The sequence below is a fragment of the Coregonus clupeaformis genome, chromosome 21, assembly GCF_020615455.1.
Source record: "Coregonus clupeaformis isolate EN_2021a chromosome 21, ASM2061545v1, whole genome shotgun sequence".
NCBI classification, from domain to species: Eukaryota; Metazoa; Chordata; class Actinopteri; order Salmoniformes; family Salmonidae; genus Coregonus; species Coregonus clupeaformis.
Window position 1 is genome coordinate 8,886,961 of NC_059212.1, and position 27,500 is coordinate 8,914,460.

Below are 27,500 nucleotides of genomic sequence, written 5' to 3' on the forward strand. Positions count from 1 at the left end.
GAACAGAGAGAGAGCCGCTGTGAAGCGGAGAGAGCTTGAGAGGCGGTCCTGCCAGAATACTGATCAGCACTCAGCCGCGAGGCTACCGGGATCACCGACCATGGAGAAGAGCAGGTGCGGGGGGACAATGCTCGAAGCTCACAAACAATATTTATCTCTGAGTGAGGCCAAACCAAACCATAACCCTATTCAACCAAAAACAAACCATAAACCATATCCTATCCACCTCACCTCTTAAATATATGTTTTTATAATATCACCTTGCTCTATGAATTAGCCTATCACCCCCTTTATGATCCTCAACCTGTGATGAAGGTCAATTCATGTCAGATGTAATTAAAGGTGTTATTTCCCCGTGAAATGACCATTGGCATTTTCCTGCCAGATTCTTACTCTAGGCCTAATCAATCTGACTCAATGCCCTAGGGTCTATAGGTGATCGAACTGACAGTAGAATTTACACCAGTCATTATCTTCCCCTCACATTGTAGGCCTATAGACTGTAAACAATGTCAAACATAGTTCTATAACACCATAGACTGTGTTAGAATGGCAAACACAGCCCTATAGCACCATAGACTGTGTTAGAATGGCAAACACAGCCCTATAGCACCATAGACTGTGTTAGAATGGCAAACACAGCCCTATAACACCATAGACTGTGTTAGAATGGCAAACACAGCCCTATAGCACCATAGACTGTGTTAGAATGGCAAACACAGTTCTATAACACCATAGACTGTGTTAGAATGGCAAACACAGTTCTATAACACCATAGATAGATTCTATAAAGAATGGCAAACATAGTTCTATAACACCATAGACTGTGTTAGAATGGCAAACACAGCCCTATAGCACCATAGACTGTGTTAGGATGGCAAACACAGCCCTATAGCACCATAGACTGTGTTAGAATGGCAAACACAGCCCTATAGCACCATAGACTGTGTTAGAATGGCAAACACAGTTCTATAACACCATAGACTGTGTTAGAATGGCAAACACAGTTCTATAACACCATAGATAGATTCTATAAAGAATGGCAAACATAGTTCTATAACACCATAGACTGTGTTAGAATGGCAAACACAGCCCTATAGCACCATAGACTGTGTTAGGATGGCAAACACAGCCCTATAGCACCATAGACTGTGTTAGAATGGCAAACACAGTTCTATAACACCATAGACTGTGTTAGAATGGCAAACACAGTTCTATAACACCATAGACTGTGTTAGAATGGCAAACACAGTTCTATAACACCATAGATAGATTCTATAAAGAATGGCAAACATAGTTCTATAACACCATATACTGTGTTAGAATGGCAAACACAGCCCTATAGCACAATAGACTGTGTTAGAATGGGATACACAGTTCTATCATAGAAAGAGAAATTGGCGTACTCAGATCAAATGTTTGTAGTAACAACAAGTATTTGGGTGCCGGGTTCAAAAGGCATATACTTGAAGAAAGGAAAGACCTGAACTCACTGAACGCTGACGAAGGCTGCCGCCAAAATACGTCAGTTTCTTCTGACCTCTGCTGCTAAATAAATACATTAAAACACAGCCCTATAACACCATAGATAGATTCTGCCAGTTCCTCCAGTCTATTGCTAAACATGTATTATGCTGCCAGTTCCTCTACTCTATTTTACACCTTTTTGATGCTATTCATGCTCTCAGTTGGTATGTCATGTGCTCCCTTTGTTCTAGTTAATGTTTGGCAGTTTTCTAAGTTTATTACATAACACAGTTAAGCCAATTTCCCTCCTGTTCATTCACCCGGCACTACTTGTTCATTCATGCACTTTTATGCTGATTTGAGTTTGTTTATTTGTAGGTTTTTACAGTGACACTGCACATTAATCAACGTTTCAGTAAAAGTGCCACTGAGACGTATCTCTCGCCTAGACCAACACATCCTTCCTAACTCTATCAACAAGCCAAACAATACAGAATCAAAACCTTCCCCCCTCTGTTTACCTTCGCTGTGTGTGAAATACATTTGATAATTGGACCACCTCCATCTCCTCATTGCATTCTGACTGATGCCCCATAGTGGCAGCCACAGTCATGAACCCCTATCTTACAGTCCACCTTAGTTCTTCGTTTTAGATAGATTCTATAAAGAATGGCAAACACAGTCATATCACACCATAGATTATTTAACCCAATGAGCCTCACCGTAACTCTGGCGCGTTGTTGACTTCTAACCCCTTTTAAACATTGTGTGTTCGAGCTACAAACTTCTGGGTTGTACCGATGGATTCGTCTATTTCTTGCATCCGTAGATACCAACCATTAGCTTGCTTTGCTTTGCTCTGTGACGCACACAAGCTACACAAGAGTCGTTAGAAGGCAAGGGGTTCTTCTACATAGAAGATCATAGGAAATCCCAGGACATAGTTTCTATAATACTGTAAGGGTTTCTTCTACATAGAAGATCATAGGAAATCCCAGGACATAGTGTCTATAATACTGTAATAAACTCACATAGCTGCTGTCACAAACTCCAAACAGTTTTCACTGTCGCAGCCTTGTCGGGAAACTGAAGTTGTCGCAGCCTTGTCGGACAACTGAAGCAGAACGATGCAGCTTATAAACACGGCAAGGTGACCGTGGACAGTTGTATGGTTCGACAGTACAAATACGACCTACACAGATCGATCAAGACCGCGAGACACAAGTATAGGGCCAAAGTGGAGGATCAGTTCAGCGGGTCGGACACGAGGCGTATGTGGCAGGGGCTCCTAACGATCACGGTTTACAAAAACAAAGCCAGTCACATCACAGACACCAACAACGAACTAAATACCTTTTTTCTCACGACTTGGAGCACAACAACTCTGAGCTGCCGAAAGGGAGCCCCCGAGGACAACGAGGGCTATGTGTTTACGGTCTCCACGGAGGACGTCTGTACAGTAGCTGTACCTCAACCTAGGTCTTCGCCAGATAAAAGATATGATAGCACTGTTTAACTGGGTAAAGGTTCACGACCGAGTTCCATACTGCCTCTGGAAGCAATGTCAGCACAAGAACTGTTCGTCGGGAGCTTCATGAAATGGGTTTCCATGGCCGAGAAGCCACACACAAGCATAAGATCAACATGCGCAATGCCAAGTGTCGGCTGGAGTGGTGTAAAGCTCGCTGCCATTGGACTCTGGAGCAGTGGAAACCCGTTCTCTGGAGTGATGAATCACGTTTCACCATCTGGCAGTCCTACGGATGAATCTGGGTTTGGCGGATGCCTGGAGAATGCTACCTGCCCAAATGGTGGAGGAGGAATAATGGTCTGGGGCTGTTTTTCATGGTTCGGGCTAAGCCCCTTAGTTCCAGTGAAGGGAAATCTTAACACTACAGCATACAATGACATTCTACATGATTCTGTGCTTCCAACTTCGTGGCAACAGTTTGGGGAAAGCCCTTTCCTGTTTCAGCATGACAATGCCCCCGTGCACAAAGCGAGGTCCATACAGAAATGGTTTGTCGAGATCAGTGTGGAAGAACTTGACTGGCCTGCACAGAGCCCTGACCTCAACTCCCATCAAAACACCTTTGGGATGAATTGGAACGCCGACTGCGAGCCAGGCCTAATCGCCCAACATCAGTGCCCGACCTCACTAATGCTATTGTGGCTGAATGGAAGCAAGTCCCCAACATCTAGTGGAAAGCCTTCCCATAAGAGTGGGGGCTGTTATAGCAGCAAAGGAGGGACAAACTCCTTATTAATGCCCATAATTTTCAAATGAGATGTTCGATGAGCAGGTGTCCACATACCTTTGAAGTGTATCTCACCCTGCCTACAAGGTTAGGTGGTCTAGCAGCCCCTTCTCTCAACTGGCATCTCAACTGAGATTTATCCTTGAGTTGTGTATTGAAAATCCAAATTCCTCTTGGCTTAATGGTGAATCAGCTACTCTTGGGAAAATCCCACTCCGTAACCTTTTATACATACCCCAGACAAAGATAGCCAAACTGACTAAAGAAAATGATATGCTGAAGAACATCGCTCTATCTGGAGACAGGTCAGGACGTTAGAAGGGCATAATCATTGTTTCTTTGTACTGACCCCTTTGCATGAGAACCCTGATTTCCGACCTGGGATGATGGGAGGCTTCTCTACATGGAAAAGTAAGGGCATCAATGTTGTCGAAGATATTGTTCAGGGTGATAAAATTCGTACATTTGACCATATTGTTAGTCAATTTGGCATCTCTAAGAGTTACTTTTTAAAATTATTTCAGATACTTAATTTCATTATCTGCATCCAGATGGCTTCTCCATCTCTCCTATTGAGGACCTCTTGAAGAATAAGCAGCTGAAATCTATCACTCAACGCTTATATAACTTACTGTGCAATTTGAAGAAAGATAACAGACAAAACGAAGGTGTTAGTGGAGGCTGATCTAGGCTCCCAATAGAGCTTGCAGACTGGAAAGACATTTGTGAACAACCATCCCATTTCCTAGCTTGCAACTCAACCTGAGAAACGCAATTTAAGATCCTACATCGACTGCATGTCACTCCTGTGTCTAGACATAGAATTAACCCTAATTTGTCTAGTCTTTGTAATAAGTGTCAGGGTGCGGAAGGTTCTCTTATTCATTGTTTCTGGGATTGCCTTACATAAAGGACAATCTCAGAGGTTCTCCGGGAGACAGATCATGTTTTTGAATGCTCTCCAGCTGGCTGCAAAGTCTTGTATACTAGGAACCTGAGATGAGCTGCCTCTTACTCACATCTTTTACACATCTTACTACATTGTGCACGGAAGTGTGTTCTTCTGCTGTGGATATCTGATCAGGCTCACTCAAGAAGTCAATGGGAGCAAAGGGTAATTGGTTTAACTCCCAATGAGGCTTTCTCTACAGCATTGAATAATAAGCCTTAGCAATTGTTTAAGTTGTGGGACCCCTTCTTGAAGTACCTTGGCCAAAACAAAACCCAAATGCTCTAATCACATTGGTAACCAGTTTATAATAGCAATAAGGCACCTCAGGGGTTTGTGGTATATGGCCAATATACCACTGCTAAGGGCTGTGTCCAGGCACTCTGCGTTGCATCGTTCATAAGAACAGCCCTTAGCCGTGGTATATTGGCCATATACCACACCCCCTTGGGCCTTATTGCTGAAATATATGATATATTGATATTATATATTGGTATGATATGTTGATATGATATATTGGTATGATTATGTTGATATTATATATTTATGAGTATTTGTCTTACTGTAAAAGCCAGAAAAGTTAATAAAAATAATCATAGTAAATAATAAACACACAGATAAAGCAAACTCAGTTCTATTATAGGTCGTATCGGCATTACACACAAGGGTGACCCCTGCAGCGCGTTTGACCCCTGTGCCCGTGCCTCATTGTTGGTGGATGAAGAGGGGTACAATATGGTCATGAATGAATTCATGCAGGAGGAAAATCTCTCCCCATTCCGCTACAGGCAGGACCCGGCGATGGCTTTCACACTGTGTGATTCACATTCTCTTGACAGCTAGGCTACAGATCAAAGAATATTAGGTCACCAATAAAACCACTGAAATCCACTTCATCGTAGGTTTATTAAGGAGCATATACTATACAATCAATAGGGCACCTTTTTTTCTAGTAGGGTTTTTACACTACATGCACCTATACATGCTGAAGAAAAATCCCATCCTCAAACCCAAACTGCTTTCAGCAGAGCTCACAGAAACCCGTGACATCATCAGGGCTGGAATATGCCAGTTTTCTCAAAAATACTTTTCCTCTCTCTCCTCTCCCCGTCTGTCTGTCTCATGCATAGCTGCAGTTACATAAGGCTGGGAGCTCTGTGTGTGTGTGTGTGTGTGTGTGTGTGTGTGTGTGTGTGTGTGTGTGTGTGTGTGTGTGTGTGTGTGTGTGTGTGTGTGTGTGTGTGTGTATGGCGCTGTGGGCACTCTGCTCCATCCCTGACATTTAGAAGACAAAGGTCACATCTGAAAGTCTAAATCTACACAGACAGCCCTGCTAATGCTTCATGAATAACACACACACACACACACTCACTCATGCATATCCAGGAAAGGGGAGTTTGTCAAACAGTCTCAGACCTCTCCTCAGAGGGAAGACAGTCAGTAGAGAGGCATCCTGATCCATGTCTATGTAAATACGGGTGAACTTTTAACTACTGCTACGTGTGGGAGCTAAGCACAGCGACAGCATATACAACTCATTTGTATGACTATTAAAGCTGCCAGTTTTATACAGTGTTTCCATAAAGATAGAGGGGAGATTAGTGGTTGTTAATACAAGTAAAGTGAGACTAAATAATTGACTTTCATGACGTACAGCTGTTGTTGGTGCACATACAGTATATTTATAGTGTTCAGTGAGTTCAGTCGGTCCAACCTATTGCCTTCCCTTCCCTTCTATCGTATCATATCCTATCATATCATATCCTATCATATCATATCCTATCACATCATATCCTTTCATATCCTATCATATCCTATCATATCCTATCCTATCATATCCTATCCTATCCTATCATATCATATCCTGTTATATCATATCATATAATATCCTATCATATCCTATCCTATCAAATCCTATCCTATCTTATACATTTACATTTACATTTACGTCATTTAGCAGACGCTCTTATCCAGAGCGACTTACAAATTGGTGCATTCACCTTATAGCCAGTGGGATAACCACTTTACAATGTTTCATAAAAATAAATAAAAAAAGAGCGACTTATCATATCCTATCATATCATATCACATCATAGCCTATCATATCATATCCTATCATATCATATCATATCATATCCTATCCTATCATATCCTATCCTATCATATCATATCCTATCATATATGATAGAATGGCACTCTTAGAAGTAAAGGAGCCCCGAAGAACCTTTAGGGGTTAAAAAGATTGCCACTGTTGGGGAACCTCTTCAGGTCAAAAAGAGGAACCCCTCTGAAAAGGTTATTTGAGGAACCCGTGTGACATGACGCATAACCTTGCAAAAGCTTCACAGATTGATTCTTATACATTGATACTGGGCCGCCTGTGTAAAGGTTAAAACCTTTTTGTGATGGGAAGGGTTCAATTTTGAACCGTTTTATTAATATATTGTAGCGGCAGCAGCCTATCAGAATATTGGAGGCGTGGCTTTCAGATAGTTCTTTTTGGCCATCCGTGAGAGTAAATGTAATTCCTGTTCATTATATTAAGTTTGAACACTACAAATAAAAATGTTCCTTGAATATTTATACATATTGCATATTTTTATATAATATTAACATTGCTGATTACATACAGTGCATTTGGAAAGTATTCAGACCCCTTGACTTTTTCCAAATTTTGTTACATTACTGCCTTATTCTAAAATGTATTAAATTAATTTTTTCCCTCATCAATCTACACACAATACCCCATAATGACAAAGCGAAAATAGGTTTTTTATAATATTTTGCAAATGTATTAAATATAGAAAACAGAAAAACCTTATTTACATAAGTATTCAGACCCTTTGCTATGAGACTCAAAAGTGAGCTCAGTTGCATCCTGTTTCCATTAACTATCCTTGAGATGTTTCTACAACTTCATTGGAGTCTACCTGTGGTAAATTCAATTGATTGGACATGATTTGGAAAGGCACACCTGTCTATATAAGGTCCCACAGTTGACAGTGCATGTCAGAGCAAAAACCAAGCCTTGAGGACGAAGGAATTGTCCATAGAGCTCCGAGACAGGATTGTATTGAGGCAGAGATCTGGGGAAGGGTACTAAAACATTTCTGCAGCATTAAAGGTCCACAAGAACACAGTGGCCTCCATCATTTTTAAATGGAAGACGTTTGGAACCACCAAGACTCTTCCTGGAGCTGGCCGCCCGGCCAAACTGAGCAATCGGGGGAGAAAGGCCTTGGTCAGGAAGGTGATCAAGAACCCGATGGTCACTCTGACAGTGCTCCAGAGTTCCACTGTGGAGATGGGAGAACATTCCAGAAGGACAACCTTCTCTGCAGAACTACACCAATCAGGCCTTTATGGTAGAGTGGCCAGACGGAAGCCACTCCTCAGGCATCATGCTGTGAGGATGTTTTTCAGCGGCAGGGACTGGGAGACTAGTCAGGATCGAGGGAAAGATGAACAGAGAAAAGTACAGAGAAATCCTTGATGAAAACCTGCTCCAGAGTGTTCAGGACCTCAGGCTGGGGTGAAGATTCACCTACCAACAGGACAACGACTAGAGCGACTAAAGCAACTAAGAGACTCCACCACATATTATTCTGCTGTAGCCTGTTAGTAAATTACTCTATTTATTCTGCTGTAGCCTGTTAGTAAATTACTCTATTTATTCTGCTGTAGCCTGTTAGTAAATTACTCTATTTATTCTGCTGTAGCCTGTTAGTAAATTACTCTATTTATTCTGTCGTAGCCTGTTAGTAAATTACTCTATTTATTCTGCTGTAGCCTGTTAGTAAATTACTCTATTTATTCTGCTGTAGCCTGTTAGTAAATTACTCTATTTATTCTGCTGTAGCCTGTTAGTAAATTACTCTATTTATACTGCTGTAGCCTGTTAGTAAATTACTCTATTTATACTGCTGTAGCCTGTTAGTAAATTACTCTATTTATTCTGCTGTAGCCTGTTAGTAAATTACTCTATTTATTCTGCTGTAGCCTGTTAGTAAATTACTCTATTTATTCTGCTGTAGCCTGTTAGTAAATTACTCTATTTATTCTGCTGTAGCCTGTTAGTAAATTACTCTATTTATTCTGCTGTAGCCTGTTAGTAAACGATTCTATTTGCAGCTCATGATGTAGTAATGGCGGGAGAAAGACCAGGCACCCCTCCCTTCCCATTTCCCTTCTGAGCAGACTGCTTATTTTACCCCCCCCCTCCCTGTCCCCATGAGATTAGAGAGAGAACAGAGAGTTAACAGAGAGAGAACAGAGAGAGGGAGAACAGAGAGAGAGAGAGAGAAACAGAGAGAACAGAGAGAGATGAGAGAGAGAACAGAGAGAGAACAGAGAGAGAACAGAGAGAGAACAGAGAGAGAGAGAGAGAGAGAGAGAGAGAGAACAGAGCGAACAGAGAGAAAACAGAGAGAGAACAGAGAGAGAACAAAGAAAGAACAGAGAGAGAGAGAACAGAGAGAGAACAGAGAGAGATGAGAGAGAGAGAACAGAGAGAGATGAGAGAGAGAACAGAGAGAGAGAAAACGGAGAGAGATGAGAGAGAGATGAGAGAGAAAACAGAGAGAGAGAGAGAACAAGAGAGAGAACAGAGAGAGATGAGAGAGAGAACAGAGAGAGAACAGAGAGAAAACAGAGAGAGATGGGAGAAAGAGAGAACACAGAGAGAGAGAGATGAGAAAGAGAGCAAGAGAGAGAGAGAGAGAGAGAGAGAGAGATGAGAGAGAACAGAGAGAGAGAGAGAGAACAGAGAGAGAGAGAGAGATGAGAGAGAGAACAGAGAACAGAGAGATGAGAGAGAGAACAGAGAAAGAACAGAGAGAGATGAGAGAGAGTGAGAACAGAGAGATGAGAGAGAGAGAACAGAAAGAGAGAGAGAACAGAGAGAGATGAGAGAGAGAGAGAGAGAGGGAGAACAGAGTGAGATGAGAGAGAGAGAACAGAGAGAGAGAGAGAGAGAGAGAGAGATGAGAGAGAGAAGAGAGAGAGATGAGAGAGAGAACAGAGAGTTAACAGAGAGAGAACAGAGAGAGAACAGAGAGAGAACAGAAAGAGATGAGAGAGAGAACAGAGAGAGAGAGCGAGAGAGAACAGAGAGAGATGAGAGAGAGAAAGAACAGAGAGAGATGAGAGACTGAGAGAGAGATGATAAAGAGAGATGAGAGAGAAAGAACAGAGAGAGATGAGAGAGAGAACATAGAGAGAGAGAACGGAGAGAGATGAGAGAGAGATGAGAGAGAGAACAGAGAGAGATGAGAGAGAGAGAGAGGGAGAACAGAGTGAGATGAGAGAGAGAGAACAGAGAGAGAGAAAGAGAGAGATGAGAGAGAGAAGAGAGAGAGATGAGAGAGAGAACAGAGAGTTAACAGAGAGAGAACAGAGAGAGAACAGAGAGAGAACAGAAAGAGATGAGAGAGAGAACAGAGAGAGAGAGCGAGAGAGAACAGAGAGAGATGAGAGAGAGAAAGAACAGAGAGAGATGAGAGACTGAGAGAGAGATGATAAAGAGAGATGAGAGAGAAAGAACAGAGAGAGATGAGAGAGAGAACATAGAGAGAGAGAACGGAGAGAGATGAGAGAGAGATGAGAGAGAGAACAGAGAGAGATGAGCGAGAACAGAGAGAGAGAGAGAACAGAGAGAGAACAGAGAGAACAGAGAGAGAGAGAGAGAACAGAGCGAAAAGAGAGAGAACAGAGAGAGAACAGAGAGAGAACAGAGAAAGAACAGAGAGAGAGAGAACAGAGAGAGAACAGAGAGAGAACAGAGAGAGATGAGAGAGAGAGAACAGAGAGAGATGTTAGAGAGAACAGAGAGAGATTAGAGAGAGAACAGAGAGTTAACAGAGAGAGAACAGAGAGAGAGAGAACAGAGAGAGAGAGAGAGAAACAGAGAGAACAGAGAGAGATGAGAGAGAGAACAGAGAGAGATGAGAGAGAGAACAGAGAGAGAACAGAGAGAGAACAGAGAGAGAGAACAGAGCGAACAGAGAGAGAACAGAGAGAGAACAGAGAGAGAACAGAGAAAGAACAGAGAGAGAACAGAGAGAGATGAGAGAGAGAGAACAGAGAGAGATGAGAGAGAGAACAGAGAGAGAGAAAACGGAGAGAGATGAGAGAGAGATGAGAGAGAGAACAGAGAGAGAGAGAGAACAAGAGAGAGAACAGAGAGAGATGAGAGAGAACAGAGAGAGAGAGAGATGAGAAAGAGAGCAAGAGAGAGAGAGAGAGAGAGATGAGAGAGAACAGAGAGAGAGAGAACAGAGAGAGAGAGAGAGATGAGAGAGAGAACAGAGAACAGAGAGATGAGAGAGAGAACAGAGAAAGAACAGAGAGAGATGAGAGAGAGTGAGAACAGAGAGATGAGAGAGAGAGAACAGAAAGAGAGAGAGAACAGAGAGAGATGAGAGAGAGAGAGAGAGAGAGAGAGGGAGAACAGAGTGAGATGAGAGAGAGAGAACAGAGAGAGAGAGAGAGAGATGAGAGAGAAGAGAGAGAGAGATGAGAGAGAGAACAGAGAGTTAACAGAGAGAGAACAGAGAGAGAACAGAGAGAGAACAGAAAGAGATGAGAGAGAGAACAGAGAGAGAGAGCGAGAGAGAACAGAGAGAGATGAGAGAGAGAAAGAACAGAGAGAGATGAGAGAGAGAACATAGAGAGAGAAAACAGAGAGAGATGATAAAGAGAGATGAGAGAGAAAGAACAGAGAGAGATGAGAGAGAGAACATAGAGAGAGAAAACAGAGAGAGGTGAGAAAGAGAGAGAGAGAACAGAGAGAGATGTTAGAGAGAACAGAGAGAGAGAGAACAGAGAGAGATTAGAGAGAGAACAGAGAGTTAACAGAGAGAACAGAGAGAGAGAACAGAGAGAGAGAGAGAGAAACAGAGAGAGAACAGAGAGAGATGAGAGAGAACAGAGAGAGATGAAAGAGAGAACAGAGAGAGAACAGAGAGAGAGAGAACAGAGCGAACAGAAAGAGAACAGAGAGAGAACAGAGAAAGAACAGAGAGAGAGAACAGAGAGAGAACAGAGAGAGATGAGAGAGAGAGAACAGAGAGAGATGAGAGAGAGAACAGAGAGAGAGAGAACGGAGAGAGATGAGAGAGAGATGAGAGAGAGAACAGAGAGAGATGAGCGAGAACAGAGAGAGAGAGAGAACAGAGAGAGAACAGAGAGAGATGAGAGAGAGAACAGAGAGAGAACAGAGAGAAAACAGAGAGAGATGGGAGAAAGGGAGAACACAGAGAGAGAGAGAGAGATGAGAAAGAGAGCGAGAGAGAGAGAGAGAGAGAGATGAGAGAGAACAGAGAGAGAGAGCGAACAGAGAGAGAGAGAGAGAGAGAGAGATGAGAGAGAGAGAGAACAGAGAACAGAGAGATGAGAGAGAACAGAGAAAGAACAGATAGAGATGAGAAAGAGAGAGAACAGAGAGAGAGAGAGAGAGGGAGAGAGAGAGAGAGAGAGAGAGATGAAAGAGAGAACACAGAGAGAGAGAGAGAGAGAGAGAGAGAGAGAAAGAGAACAGAGAGAGAGATGAGAGAGAGAACAGAGAAAGAACAGAGATAGATGAGAGAGAGAAAGAGAGAGAGAGAAAGAGAGAGAGAGAGAGAGAAAGAGAACAGAGAGAGATGAGAGAGAGAGAGATGAGAGAGAGAGAGAGAACAGAGAGAGATGAGAGGTAGAGATGAAGGGATATGGGTCCTACTGCTGGATGAAATACATAGGCTTGTTTTCTTTCCAATATGTTCTTCAACCCAGAACCCTGAAGGAAGACTGTTGAACTGCATTGCAGAGAGATATTCCCTGAATGTCTCCATCAAGACAGAACTGAAGGTGGGAACGAACATCCCCTGAAGATGGAAAAGTCGATTCTCAGCAAAAGGTTTCTCAGAGAATGTGGCAGTGCAGAGTTCCCCAAGGTTAGGAATAATCAAGAGGGACGTAATGAATTCCCACATGATAACACTGCAGTTATATCTGCACCTACTGGAAGATACTTAACCAAGACCTACTGGAAGATCCCTAACTAAGTCCTACTGTAAGATACCTAACCAAGTCCTACTAGACGATACCTAACCAAGTCCTACTGGACAATACTTAACCAAGTTCTACTGGAAGATCCCTAACTAAGTCCTACTGTAAGATACCTAACCAAGTCCTACTGGACGATACCTAACCAAGTCCTACTGGACGATACCTAACCAAGTCCTACTGGAAGTTACTTAACCAAGTCCTACTGGAAGATACTTAACCAAGTCCTACTGGAAGATACTTAACCAAGTCCTACTGGAAGATACTTAACCAAGTCCTACTGTAAGATACCTAACCAAGTCCTACTGGACGATACCTAACCAAGTCCTACTGGAAGATACTTAACCAAGTCCTACTGGAAGATACTTAACCAAGTCCTACTGGAAGATACTTAACCAAGTCCTACTGGACGATACCTAACCAAGCCTACTGGAAGATACTTAACCAAGCCTACTGGAAGATACTTAACCAAGTTCTACTGGAAGATACTTAACCAAGTCCTACTTGAAGATACTTAACCAAGTCCTACTGTAAGATACCTAACCATGTACTACTGGAAGGTCCCTAACTAAGTCCTACTGTAAGATACCTAACCAAGTCCTACTGGATGATACCTAACTAAGTCTTACTGGAAGATACTTAACCAAGTCCTACTGGAAGATACTTAACCAAGTCCTACTGGAAGATACCAAACCAAGTCCTACTGGAATATACTCAACCAAGTCCTACTGGAAGATACTTAACCAAGTACTACTGGAAGTTACTTAACCAAGTCCTACTGGAAGATACTTAACCAAGTCCTACTGGACGATACCTTACCAAGTCCTACTGTAAGATACATTACCAAGTCCATTGAGAAGATGGTTTCACAAAAGCTAACAGTCTATGTTGTCTATACCCATTCTCTCCACTGAGGGTGATGCAGGATATTCCACAGTCCAGATGTGACCAAACCATCCATGTTAGGAATGGGCAGGATACTTAGAAATGTGCCTGGCGTTGTTTTCCAGTGTGTTGCCTGTGAGTGGAGAACTGGGCTGCTCCTGTCAACACCCATCAGACCACCTGGGTTCCCCCACATATGAGTAGAACACATATTCCCATTCACATGAGTACAGCAGAAACTCTGGAACAGCCTACAGGTTCTAGAACAGATCCATGCAGTACAGTACATACAGTCCACATGTAGCGTTGGAACAGGATATGTAGCGTTGGAACAGGATATGGAGCGTTGGAACAGGATATGGAGCGTTGGAACAGGATATGGAGCGTTGGAACAGGATATGTAGCGTTGGAACAGGATATGTAGCGTTGGAACAGGATATGGAGCGTTGGAACAGGATATGGAGCGTTGGAACAGGATATGGAGCGTTGGAACAGGATATGGAGCGTTGGAACAGGATATGGAGCGTTGGAACAGGATATGGAGCGTTGGAACAGGATATGGAGCGTTGGAACAATATATGTGAGTGGAGTGAGTCAGAGGATTTGATTAGGGAGATCTGAAATGTGCGTCCCAAATGGCACCCTATTCCCTACTTAGTGCACTACTTTTACCCAGCGCTCTATGGGCCCTAGTCGAAAGTAGTGCGTTATAAAGGGAATAGGGTTTCATTTGGGACACAGTATTATATATCACACAACAGCACTTACTAGACAACACCACCACATTAGTAGGCTGCAGCATCAAGTGTCACGGTTTCGGCCGAGGCGGCCCCTCCTCCTTGTTCGGGCAGGTTTCGGCGGTCGTCGTCTCCGGAGTACTAGCTGCCACCGCTCTATGTTTCTTGTTTGATTGGTTTTGTCTGTTTGTCACACCTGTTTTGTGTTATGTCTCAATTAGCACCCTATTTAGTTTCCTTGTTGTTAGTTAGGTGTTGTGTGTAATTGTTCCATGTCGTGTTGCTGCGCTGCATGTATTTTGGTGCGCTATTTTGTGCTTTCCTCCTTGTTTGTGTTTTAGGAGTAGATTACGCACTTGTTGATTGCGCCCGTTTGTATACGCCTGTGCGCGCTTTTCTCGCCTCCGGGCTGGTTTTGGATATTTATTGTGATATCTACTAAAGTATTTTTGTTGGACTTTACTTCCGCCTCCTGCGCCTGATTCCACACCACACCTACCATAGCAACTCCTGACAGAATTACACACCACATATGGAATCAGCAGGAGCACCCACCGACATCATGGAGGAGCGTCTTCGCGGTCAAGAGGATCGAATCAACCAGATCGGGCACGCTTTGGACCGCGTAATGAACACCCTCCATCGATGGGAAACCAGCGGGGTACCCACACCCCCACCTATCACACCATCACCATCGGACAGCCCGCCCATCCAACTACCGGAACCCAGTGGGATTCGGCTCTCGCTCCCGAGGGCGTACGACGGCACCGCTGCCGGGTGTCAGGGGTTCCTATTACAAGTGGAACTCTACCTTGCCACCATACACCCGGCGCCCTCGGGATACGAGCGTTTCCGCCCTCATCTCCTGTCTCACCGGCAAGGCGTTGGAGTGGGCCAACGCCGAATGGAGGGGAATAGACGCCGCCACAGTCACCTATGCGGAGTTCTCCCGCCGCTTCCGTGCTGTCTTCGACCATCCACCAGAAGGGAAGGCGGCGGGGGAGCGTCTATTCCACCTCCGACAGGGGATGAGGAGCGCTCAAGAGTTTGCGCTGGAGTTCCGGACTCTAGTGGCCGATGCAGGGTGGAATGAGAGGGCCCTCATAGACCACTTTAGATGTAGCCTTCGGGAGGACGTCCGCAGAGAGTTAGCGTGCAGGGATACTACACTAACATTTGACCAGCTGGTGGACATGGCCATTCGGCTGGACACCCTGCTCGCGACCCGCGGGACGTCCCAGGTGGGGGCCTCCCATTCCACCCTCCAGCGCCTCCGAGCAGAGCCCGATGGAGCTTGGAGGTGCTGGCGCTAGAGGGAAGAGAGGAAGGAACCCGAGGGGGGCAGTCTCCTGCACCAACTGTGGCCGCGGAGGGCACACCGCGGCTAGGTGCTGGGGAGGGTCCCCTGGTGAGGGAGATGGCAGGTCACACATTGGGGAGTCCTCCCAGGTGAGTAGGCGCCCTACTTACCCAGAGCTTTCTGTCGTACACATTACATTACCTGTTTGTTTCCCACAGGTTGCACCTCGTTCCCAGCATAAGGCGCTAGTCGATTCAGGCGCAGCTGGGAATTTTGTAGATCGTAAATTCTGTGTTAAGTTAGGGATTCCCCTCCTTCCAGTCGATAAACCCTTCCCTGTACATGCCTTAGATAGTCGTCCGTTAGGATCTGGGTTAATTAGGGAGGTCACGGCGCCACTTAGGATGATGACGCAGGGGGGTCATGAGGAGACGATTCAACTCTATCTGATCGACTCTCCTGCGTATCCGGTGGTACTGGGGCTTCCCTGGTTGATTACCCATGATCCTACGATTTCGTGGCGAGAGAAGGCTCTTAAAGGGTGGTCTGCTCAGTGTGAGGGGCTATGTCTGGGTGTTTCCGTAGGGGCGACCTCGGTGGAGAGCCCGAACCAGATGCCAGCACTGCACATTCCGCCTGAGTATGAGGATTTGGCACTCGTGTTTAGTAAGACCAGAGCGGCAAGGTTGCCACCTCATAGACAGGGGGATTGTGCGATAGACCTCCAGACAGGAGCTGCGCTCCCGCGGAGCCGTGTGTATCCTTTGTCACAGGAGGAGAAAAGGGCAATGGAGACTTACATTGCCGAGTCTCTGAGACAGGGATACATACAGCCCTCCACTTCTCCCGCGTCCTCAAGCTTCTTTTTTGTGAAGAAAAAGGATGGAGGTTTGCGTCCGTGTATTGATTACCGCGGTCTCAATCAGGTGACTGTGAAATATAGTTATCCACTCCCGCTGATTGCGACCATGACGGAGTCATTACACGGGGCACGGTTCTTCACAAAATTGGACCTCAGGAGCGCATATAACTTGGTGCGCATTAGGGAGGGCGATGAGTGGAAGACAGCATTTAGTACTACCTCCGGCCATTACGAGTATTACATTTACATTTTAGTCATTTAGCAGACGCTCTTATCCAGAGCGACTTACAGGAGCAATTAGGGTTAAGTGCCTTGCTCAAGGGCACATTAACGTCATTTAGCAGACGCTCTTAGCCAGAGCGACTCACAAATTGGTGCGTTCACCCTATAGCCAGTGGGATAACCACTTTACAATTGGGGGTAGAAGGATTCCTTTATCCTATCCCAGGTATTCCTTAAAGAGGTGGGGTTTCAAATGTCTCCGGAAGGTGGTGAGTGACTCCGCTGTCCTGGCGTCGTGAGGGAGACCTCCAGACATATGGGTTAATGAATGCTCCATCAGTCTTCCAATCGTTTGTAGATGAGATTTTCCGGGACATGCAGGCGCAGGGAGTAGTGGTGTACATAGATGATATTCTTGTGTACAGTTCTACTCGGGCCGAGCATGTAGCCCTGGTGCGCAGGGTATTGAGGAGACTGTTGGAGCATGACCTGTATGTCAAAGCCGAGAAATGTCTGTTCTTTCAGGAGTCAGTCTCCTTTTTGGGTTACCAGTTGTCTGCGTCAGGGGTGAGAATGGAGGTGGACCGAGTGTCCGCCGTGCGTAATTGGCAAACCCCAACTACGGTTCAAGAGGTGCAGCGGTTCTTGGGTTTTGCGAATTACTACCGAAGGTTTATCCGGGGTTTTGGACAGGTGGCAGCTCCCATAACGTCTCTTCTTAAGGGGGTCCGTGCGCTTGCGGTGGTCGGCTGAGGCGGACAGGGCCTTTGGGAGACTGAAGGACCTGTTTACCTCGGCTCCAGTGCTGGCGCACCCGGATCCCACTTTACCCTTCCAAGTAGAGGTGGACGCGTCTGAGGCCGGTATCGGGGCAGTTCTTTCACAACGGTCCGGCACACCACCTAAGCTCCGCCCCTGTGCTTTTTATTCTAAGAAGCTCAGTCCGGCGGAGCGGAATTATGACGTAGGGGACAGGGAGCTGTTAGCCGTAGTACAGGCCCTAAAGGTGTGGAGGCATTGGCTTGAGGGGCTCAGCACCCTTTCCTCATTCTGACCGACCACCGTAACCTGGAATACATTCGGGCAGCTAGGAGACTGAATCCTCGCCAGGCTCGATGGACTATGTTTCTCGCCCGGTTTGTGTTCAAGATCACTTACATCCCTGGGTCCCAGAACGGGAAGGCAGATGCCCTGTCCCGGCGGTATGACACGGAGGAGAGGTGCGTGGAGCCCATTCCCATACTACCGGAGTCTTGTCTGGTGGCACCGGTGGTGTGGGAGGTCGATGCGGAGATCGAGCGGGCATTACGCACCGACCCTAGCCCTCCACAGTGTCCGGTGGGTCGGACGTACGTCCCGCCGAGGTCCGGGGATCGGCTGATTTATTGGGCTCACCGTCCCCCTCCTCTGGACATCCAGGTATTGGCCGGACAGTGCACTGCCTTGGTACGAAGTACTGGTGGCCAACGTTAGCCAGGGATGTGAGGGTTTATGTCTCCTCCTGCTCAGTGTGTGCCCAGTGTAAGGCGCCCAGACATTTGCCCAGGGGTAAATTACAACCCCTGCCCGTTCCACAACGACCCTGGTCTCACCTCTCGGTGGATTTTGTTACCGACCTTCCCTCCTCACAAGGGAATACCACCATTCTGGTCGTTGTGGATCGGTTCTCGAAGGCCTGTCGTCTCCTTCCCATGCCGGGTCTTCCTACTGCCCTACAGACCGCTGAGGCTCTATTTACTCACGTCTTCCGGCATTACGGGGTACCCGAGGATATAGTGTCCGATCGAGGCCCCCCAGTTTACCTCCAGAGTCTGGAGAGCCTTTATGGAACGGTTGGGGGTCTCGGTGAGCCTTACCTCGGGTTACCACCCGGAGAGTAATGGGCAGGTCGAACGAGTCAACCAGGATGTGGGTAGGTTTCTGAGGTCATATTGTCAGGGCCGGCCGGAGGAGTGGGCGAGATATGTGCCCTGGGCCGAGATGGCACAGAACTCTCTCCGCCACTCCTCCACGAGACTAACCCCTTTTCAGTGTGTGTTAGGGTACCAGCCGGTTCTGGCACCTTGGCATGAGAGCCAGATCGAGGCCCCTGCTGTGGATGAGTGGGTGCGGCGCTCGGAGGAGACGTGGAACGCTGCACACGTCCATCTGCAGCGAGCCATCCGTCGACAGAAGACGAGCGCCCGACCTACACCGCAGTGAGGGGCCAGTGTACGCACCTGGAGATCGAGTCTGGCTCTCAACCAGAAACCTGCCCCTCCGCCTGCCCTGCCGGAAGCTGGGTCGGCGGTTTGTGGGGCCTTTTAAAGTCCTGAGGAGATTGAACGAGGTGTGTTACAGGTTACAACTGCCCATTGATTACAAGAATATTAACCCCTCGTTCCATGTGTCTCTCCTCAGGCCGGTGGTAGCTGGTCCACTCCAGGACTTTGAGATTGAGGAGACTCCTCCGCCCCCCGTTGGACATCGAGGGGGCTCCGGCGTACACTGTTCGGACCATCCTGGATTCGAGACGCCGGATGGGGGGTCTCCAATATCTCGTGGAGTGGGAGGGGTACGGTCCGGAGGAGCGGTGCTGGGTGCCGAGGAGGGACATTCTGGATCCGTCCCTGCTGACCGAATTCCATCGTGGTCATCCTACGCGCCCTGCTCCGCGTCCTCCTGGTCGTCCCCGAGGCCGGGGGCGGCGCACGGCTGGAGCCGCGCGTCAAGGGGGGGGTACTGTCACGGTTTCGGCCGAGGCGGCCCCTCCTCCTTGTTCGGGCAGGTTTCGGCGGTCGTCGTCTCCGGAGTACTAGCTGCCACCGCTCTATGTTTCTTGTTTGATTGGTTTTGTCTGTTTGTCACACCTGTTTTGTGTTATGTCTCAATTAGCACCCTATTTAGTTTCCTTGTTGTTAGTTAGGTGTTGTGTGTAATTGTTCCATGTCGTGTTGCTGCGCTGCATGTATTTTGGTGCGCTATTTTGTGCTTTCCTCCTTGTTTGTGTTTTAGGAGTAGATTACGCACTTGTTGATTGCGCCCGTTTGTATACGCCTGTGCGCGCTTTTCTCGCCTCCGGGCTGGTTTTGGATATTTATTGTGATATCTACTAAAGTATTTTTGTTGGACTTTACTTCCGCCTCCTGCGCCTGATTCCACACCACACCTACCATAGCAACTCCTGACATCAAGTCAAGTTGGAAATGTACTTCCCCATAGCTGAGCAGAGGGGAACTCTCTAATGGAGAAAGAGAGAACCAACTCACTGGCTATTTTCTTACTGAGAGTCTGTCTTGTGTAAAAATGATTCATTAAGCTATAAGATATTCAGGGGAAGAGTGATTCAGAGAAAGAGAGGATGCTACGACCCCTTCACTGTGTCAGCATTGTGACTTACAGCCTTTGATGAATATCATCAGTGATGCTTAGTTCTTACCTTTCTGCAAAGTCTGAATCTGACTCATACACCTACATGGAGGAATCAAAATACGTCTGAAGACTGTGTGTAAGGTCTGAAGACTGTGTGTTAGGTGAGTTGTGCATGTGTGAGGTGTGTGTGACGTTTGAGGTCACGGAGATGCGCATCAACTGCACAGCGGTCCACTGCGTGATTAAATTAACGCGCCTGAGCAGAGCAGTAAAGTGTGTGTTATCCCTCATCTGTGAGTCCTGCTCTGCTCTCTGTCTGCTAACTGCTGACTCATGTAGTTCATAATGAGTCCAGTTGCGTCATGTGATTAGACCAGCTCAGGTTGGCCTAAAGTGACTTGGCCACTGTTACCCTCTACTGATGCTGCTGGCCACTGTTATCATCTACTGATGCTGCTGGCCAGTTTTACCCTCTACTGATGCTGCTGGCCACTGTTATCCTCTGCTGATGCTGCTGGCCACTGTTACCCTCTGCTGATGCTGCTGACCACTGTTACCCTGTACTGATGCTGCTGACCACTGTTACCCTCTGCTGATGCTGCTGACCACTGTTACCCTGTACTGATGCTGCTGACCACTGTTACCCTGTACTGATGCTGCTGGCCACTGTTACCCTCTGCTGATACTGCTGGCCAGTTCAGCCAGTGACACTATGATAGTCTGATGGGAGAGCTTTAGGCTTTAGGCAGAGCATCAGCAACAGAGAATACTACCCTGTTATTCACTGTTATTAAGAGGAGAGGAGAGGAGAGGAGAGGAGAGGAGAGGAGAGGAGAGGAGAGGAGAGGAGAGGAGAGGAGAGGAGAGGAGAGGAGAGGAGAGGAGAGGAGAAAGGAGGAGAGGAGAGGGGAGAGGAGAGGAGGGAGAGGAGAGAGAGGAGAAGAGAAGATACGACAAGATAAGACAAGATAAGAAGACTAGAGAGGAGAAGAGGAGTGTATTGAAATGAAAGGGAAAGCGAGGCGTCAGCATTAGCAGCTAATCCACTGCAGTGAGGAAGCTCTCTCTGTCTCCCTGCTTCACTAGTCTGACTGGAGATGGGGGAGCTAGATACACACCCCTGTGTTTCACAGCATGATAACTCCAACCCACTAATTCATGACAACAGAGCAGCAGTACTGTTGTACTACACATGGCTTTATGTCTCTGGCCTTTAACAAACACATCTGTCACTGTCCTTTATCTCTCTGGCCATTAACAAACACATATCTCACTCTCCTTTATCTCTCTGGCCATTAACAAACACGTCTCTCAATCTCCTTTTGAAACACTCTCAATGTTTTATATATATCGCCATTGAAAAGTAGCCCTGAGGGATTAGAGCCAAAACACAAAAGACGCATAATGAAAACATCTGTCTATCCCCTCTCACTCTCTCTCTCTCACTCTCTCTCTCTCTCTCTCTCTCTCTCTCTCTCTCTCTCTCTCTCTCTCTCTCTCTCTCTCTCTCTCTCTCTCTCTCTCTCTCTCTCTCTCTCTCTCTCTCTCTCTCTCTCCCTCTCTCTCTCTCTCTCTCTCCACCCGCTCTTCTTCTCTGTATACTGCTCCTCCCCCCATCTCTCTCTCTCACCCACACACTGTCTATTTAACTCACACTTAAACAGGCTTTCTAAAGATAGAATCCTGAAGATAAACAGGAAACACACAGCGTCATGGCAACAGCATGGAACTGACGACAAACACTGTTCAACTTCAGAATGGTTGCAGTCGCAAAATACAGAGAGTTCTACCTTCAGCTGTGTGTGTGTGAGCGTGCGTGTGTGTGAGTGTGTGTGTATGTGTGTGTTTCTTTTTCTTTTCTGAATAACAGTGACGACGTCCCGAAGGGCCAGGGCCCATGGATGGGCAACTACAGGACAAAAACAGACAGGGTTGGCTTAGATTGTTGATAACATGTCAACTATATATACTGAAAACATAAATAAAGTTGCACAATGTGCATTTGTCTCTCAAATACATCATTACAGTTGTTGGTTAGCTAGCTAGCAAATGTTAACTGTCACGGATTCAGCCGAGGCTGCTCCTCCTCCTTGCTCGGGCAGGCTTCGGCGTTCGTCATCCCCGGAGTACTAGCTACTGCCGATCGATGTTTCGGTGTTTGTCTTGTTTGGTCTTTATTGTTTACACATGTTTCCCATTATGTTGTATTGTATTCCCTATATTAACCCCTGTCTCTCATTGGTTATTGTGTGTGATTGTTCTTTGTCATTCCGGCAGTTGCTTTGGTGTTCGGGTTATTGTGTTTTCCTCCCTGTTTGGAGGTTTGTTGTTTTTGTACTTTATTTTTACTGTGTTCAGTAAAAGTACGTTGCCAGCCGCTCTGTGTCCTGCGTTTGACTTCGCTGACCGCATACACGTCGCGTGACAGAATCACACACCTAGACATGGAGTCAGCAGGAGCGGCGGTGCCAGCTTGATCAATGGAGGAGCGCGTAGCACAACAAGCGGCCATGACCCAGGCTCTCGGCACCGCCATGGAACGGGTGGTGAACACCATGGAGCGATGGGAAAGAGGAGGTTTGCCCACACCTCCTCCAACGATACCACCACCATCAGCTATACCTATCGCTTCACCTCCGGGGTCCAGTGGGATTCGGCTCTCGCTCCCGAGGGCTTATGATGGCACAGCGGCCGGGTGTCAGGGTTTCCTGCTCCAAGTGGAACTCTACCTGGCAACCATCCACCCGGTGCCCTCGGGATACGAGAGCGTGTCCGCCCTCATCTCCTGTCTGTCCGGCAAGGCGCTGGAGTGGGCCAACGCAGAGTGGGGGGGAATAGATGCCGCTACAGTCAACTATGCAGAGTTCACCCGCCGCTTCAGGGCGGTGTTCGATCATCCCCCAGAGGGGAAGGCGGCGGGTGAGCGTCTGTTCCACCTCAGACAGGGGAAGAGGAGCGCGCAGGAGTTCGCACTGGACTTCCGGACTCTGGCTGCCAACGCGGGGTGGAATGAGAGGGCCCTCATCGACCACTACAGGTGTAGCCTGAGGGAGGACGTGCGTCGGGAATTGGCCTGCAGGGACACCAACCTAAGCTTCGATCAGCTGGTGGACATGTCGATTCGCCTAGATACCCTGTTGGCTACCCGCGGATGTCCGGAGTTGGGGCCGTCCATTCCATCCCCCAGCACTTCCGAGCCGAGCCCTATGGAGCTCGGGTGTGCTGGTGCTAGGGAGACCAGGAGAGAGACCAGGAGAGAGGCCGTCCCCTGCACCAACTGTGGCCGTAGAGGACACACTGCGGTTCGGTGCTGGGGAGGGTCTCCTAAGAATCGAGGCAGCAGGCAGCGCACTGATGAGTCATTCCTGGTGAGTAAGCACCCAACTCACCCAGAGCTCTCTGTTGCGCATATGTGTATTAAAGTTGTGTTTCCCTAGGTTTCTCCTCACTCCCAGCATAAGGCGCTAGTAGATTCAGGCGCAGCTGAATTGTGGTCCTCTGTAGCTCAGCTGGTAGAGCACGGCGCTTGTAACGCCAAGGTAGTGGGTTCGATCCCCGGGACCACCCATACACAAATAAAATGTATGCACGCATGACTGTAAGTCGCTTTGGATAAAAGCGTCTGCTAAATGGCATATTATTATATTATTATTATCGATCGCCGGTTCACGTATAAGTTAGGGATTCCTATTGTACCAGTTGATGTGCCCTTCCCCATCCATGCCCTAGATAGCCGCCCTTTGGGGTCGGGATTGATTAGGGAGGTCACAGCGCCACTTAAGATGAAGACGCAGGAGGGCCATGAGGAGATTATACGGTTATATTTGATTGATTCTCCTGCGTTTCCCGTGGTGTTGGGGCTTCCCTGGTTGACGTCTCATGACCCCAACATTTCATGGCAACAGAGGGCTCTCAAGGGATGGTCTGATCAGTGTGTGGGGCGGTGTGTAGGTGTTTCCATAGGGGCAACGACGGTGGAAAGCCCGAACCAAGTTCCCACCATGCACATTCCTCCTGAGTATGCCGATTTGGCACTCGCCTTCTGTAAAAAGAAGGCGACTCAATTACCACCTCATTGACAGGGGGATTGTGCGATAGACCTCCAGGTAGGCGCTGCGCTTCCTCGTAGTCATGTGTATCCTCTGTCTCAGGAGGAGACGGCGGCTATGGAGACATACGTCACCGAATCTCTGAGACAGGGATACATACGCTCGTCCACTTCCCCTGCGTCCTCGAGTTTCTTTTTTGTGAGGAAGAAGGATGGGGGTTTACGCCCGTGTATTGATTACCGTGGTCTCAATCAGATTACAATCAAATACAGCTATCCTCTCCCTCTGATTGCTAGTATGACGGAGTCATTACACAGGGCGTGATTCTTCACAAAATTGGATCTCAGGAGCGCGTACAACCTGGTGCGCATTAGGGAGGGAGATGAGTGGAAGACAGCATTCAGTACCACCTCGGGTCACTATGAGTACCTCGTCATGCCATACGGTATAATGAATGCTCCTTCAGTCTTCCAATCGTTTGTGGACGAGATTTTCCGGGATTTGCATGGACAGGGTGTAGTGGTGTATATTGATGACATTCTAATATACTCCGCTACACGAGCCGAGCATGTGTCCCTGGTGCGTCGGGTGCTTGGTAGACTGTTGGAGCATGACCTGTATGCGAAGGCGGAGAAATGTCTGTTCTTCCAGGAGTCCATCTCCTTCCTGGGACATCGGTTTTCCGCGTCAGGGGTGGAGATGGAGATTGACCGCGTTTCAGCCGTGCGTAATTGGCAGACTCCCACCACGGTGAAGGAGGTGCAGCGGTTCTTGGGTTTTGCCAATTACTACCGGAGGTTTATCCGGGGCTTTGGACAGGTAGCAGCTCCCATCACCTCCCTGCTAAAGGGGGGCCCGGTGCGTCTGCAGTGGTCGGCTGAGGCGGACAGGGCGTTTAGACATCTGAAGGACCTGTTCACCTCGGCTCTGGTGCTGGCACATCCGGATCCCTCTTTGGCGTTCCAAGTTGAGGTAGATGCGTCCGAGGCGGGGATCGGTGCTATCCTGTCTCAGCGCTCGGGTACGCCACCAAAACTCTGCCCCTGTGCTTTCTATTCTAAGAAGCTCAGTCCGGCGGAGCGCAATTATGACGTGGGGGACAGGGAGCTGCTAGCGGTGGTTCAAGCCCTGAAGGTGTGGAGGCATTGGCTTGAGGGGGCTAACCACCCTTTTCTCATTCTGACTGACCATCGTAACCTGGAGTACATCCGGGCAGCGAGGAGACTGAACCCTCGCCAGGCTAGGTGGGCCATGTTTCTTACCAGATTTGTATTTAAGCTCACCTATAGACCAGGGTCACAAAACGCTGAGGCAGACGCCCTGTCCCGACGATATGACACAGAGGAGAGGTCCATTGAGCCCACTCCCATACTTCCGGAGTCTTGTCTGGTGGCACCGGTGGTGTGGGAGGTCGATGCGGACATCGAGCGGGCGTTACGTGCCGACCCTATTCCCCCACAGTGTCCAGAGGGATGGAAGTACGTGCCGCTCGAGGTTCGTGATCGACTGATATATTGGGCTCACACGTCACCCTCCTCTGGTCATCCTGGTATTGGTCGGACAGTGCACTGCCTTAGTGAGAAGTACTGGTGGCCCACTTTAGCTAGGGACGTGAGGGTTTACGTTTCCTCCTGCTCGGTGTGCGCCCAGTGTAAGGTGCCTAGACACCTGCCCAGAGGGAAGTTACAACCCCTACCCGTTCCACAACGGCCGTGGTCTCACCTATCGGTAGATAGGTCACGGACCTTCCCCCCTCCCAGGGGAGCACTACGATCTTGGTCGTTGTGGATCGGTTTTCTAAGGCCTGCCGTCTCATTCCTATGCCAGGTCTCCCTACAGCCCTACAAACTGCCGACGCCCTGTTTACTCACGTCTTCCGGCACTACGGGGTGCCTGAGGATATAGTGTCTGATCGGGGTCCCCAGTTCACCTCTAGAGTCTGGAGGGCGTTTATGGAATGTCTGGGGGTCTCGATTAGCCTTACCTCAGGTTTTCACCCTGAGAGTAATGGGCAGGTGGAGAGAGTAAACCAGGATGTGGGTAGGTTTCTGAGGTCCTATTGCCAGGACCGGCAGGAGGAGTGGTCGGGGTATATCCCCTGGGCAGAGATAGCCCAAAACTCACTCCGCCACTCCTCCACTAATCTTACGCCTTTTCAGTGTGTGCTGGGTTATCAGCCGGTCCTGGCACCCTGGCATCAGAGCCAGATCGAAGCCCCTGTGGTGGATGAGTGGTTTCGGCGCTCGGAGGAAACATGGAACGCATGTCCATCTGCAGCGGGCTTCGCCTGCCCTGCCGGAAGCTGGGTCGGCGGTTTGTGGGGCCATTTAAAGTCCTGAGGAGATTGAACGAGGTATGTTATAGGTTACAGCTGCCCATTAATTACCGCATTAACCCCTCGTTCCATGTGTCTCTCCTCAGGCCGGTGGTTGCTGGTCCACTCCAGGAGAATGAGGTACGAGAGGCTCCTCTGCCCCCACTAGACATCGAGGGGGCTCCGGCGTACTCAGTCCGTTCCATCTTGGATTCGAGGCGTCGGAAGGGGGGTCTGCAGTATCTCGTGGAGTGGGAGGGGTACGGTCCGGAGGAACGGTGCTGGGTCCCTAGGAGGGACATCCTAGATCCCTCCCTATTGAGGGATTTCCACCGGAGTCATCCGACTCGCCCTGCTCCGCGTCCTCCTGGCCGTCCCCGAGGCCGGGGTCGGCGCACGGCTGGAGCCGCGCGTCAAGGGGGGGGTACTGTCACGGATTCAGCCGAGGCTGCTCCTCCTCCTTGCTCGGGCAGGCTTCGGCGTTCGTCATCCCCGGAGTACTAGCTACTGCCGATCGATGTTTCGGTGTTTGTCTTGTTTGGTCTTTATTGTTTACACCTGTTTCCCATTATGTTGTATTGTATTCCCTATATTAACCCTGTCTCTCATTGGTTATTGTGTGTGATTGTTCTTTGTCATTCCGGCAGTTGCTTTAGTGTTCGGGTTATTGTGTTTTCCTCCCTGTTTGGAGGTTTGTTGTTTTTGTACTTTATTTTTACTGTGTTCAGTAAAAGTACGTTGCCAGCCGCTCTGTGTCCTGCGTTTGACTTCGCTGACCGCATACACGTCGCATGACATTAACAATATTAGCATAGACCCGACATCAGTCAAAACACCTCAAAACAAGACATAGTATCAAGAACAAGATCTGAAACGAGCCACTTACAATTTATATTTTCTAAATATAAAAATAAATAGAAGACGCCCTTATCCAGAGCGGCTTACAGGAGCAATTAGGGTTAAGTGCCTTGCTCAAGGGCACATCGGCAGAGTTTTCAACTAGTCGGCTCGAGGATTCCAACCAGCAATCTTTTGGTTACTGGCCTAATGCTCTTGACTGCTA

General features: G+C 47.8%; 1 protein-coding gene across 1 annotated transcript in view; it reads right to left on the reverse strand.

Moving 5' to 3' along the window:
- Nucleotides 1-27,500, reverse strand: part of LOC121531510 — a 74,699-nt gene that overhangs the window by 37,218 nt on the left and 9,981 nt on the right.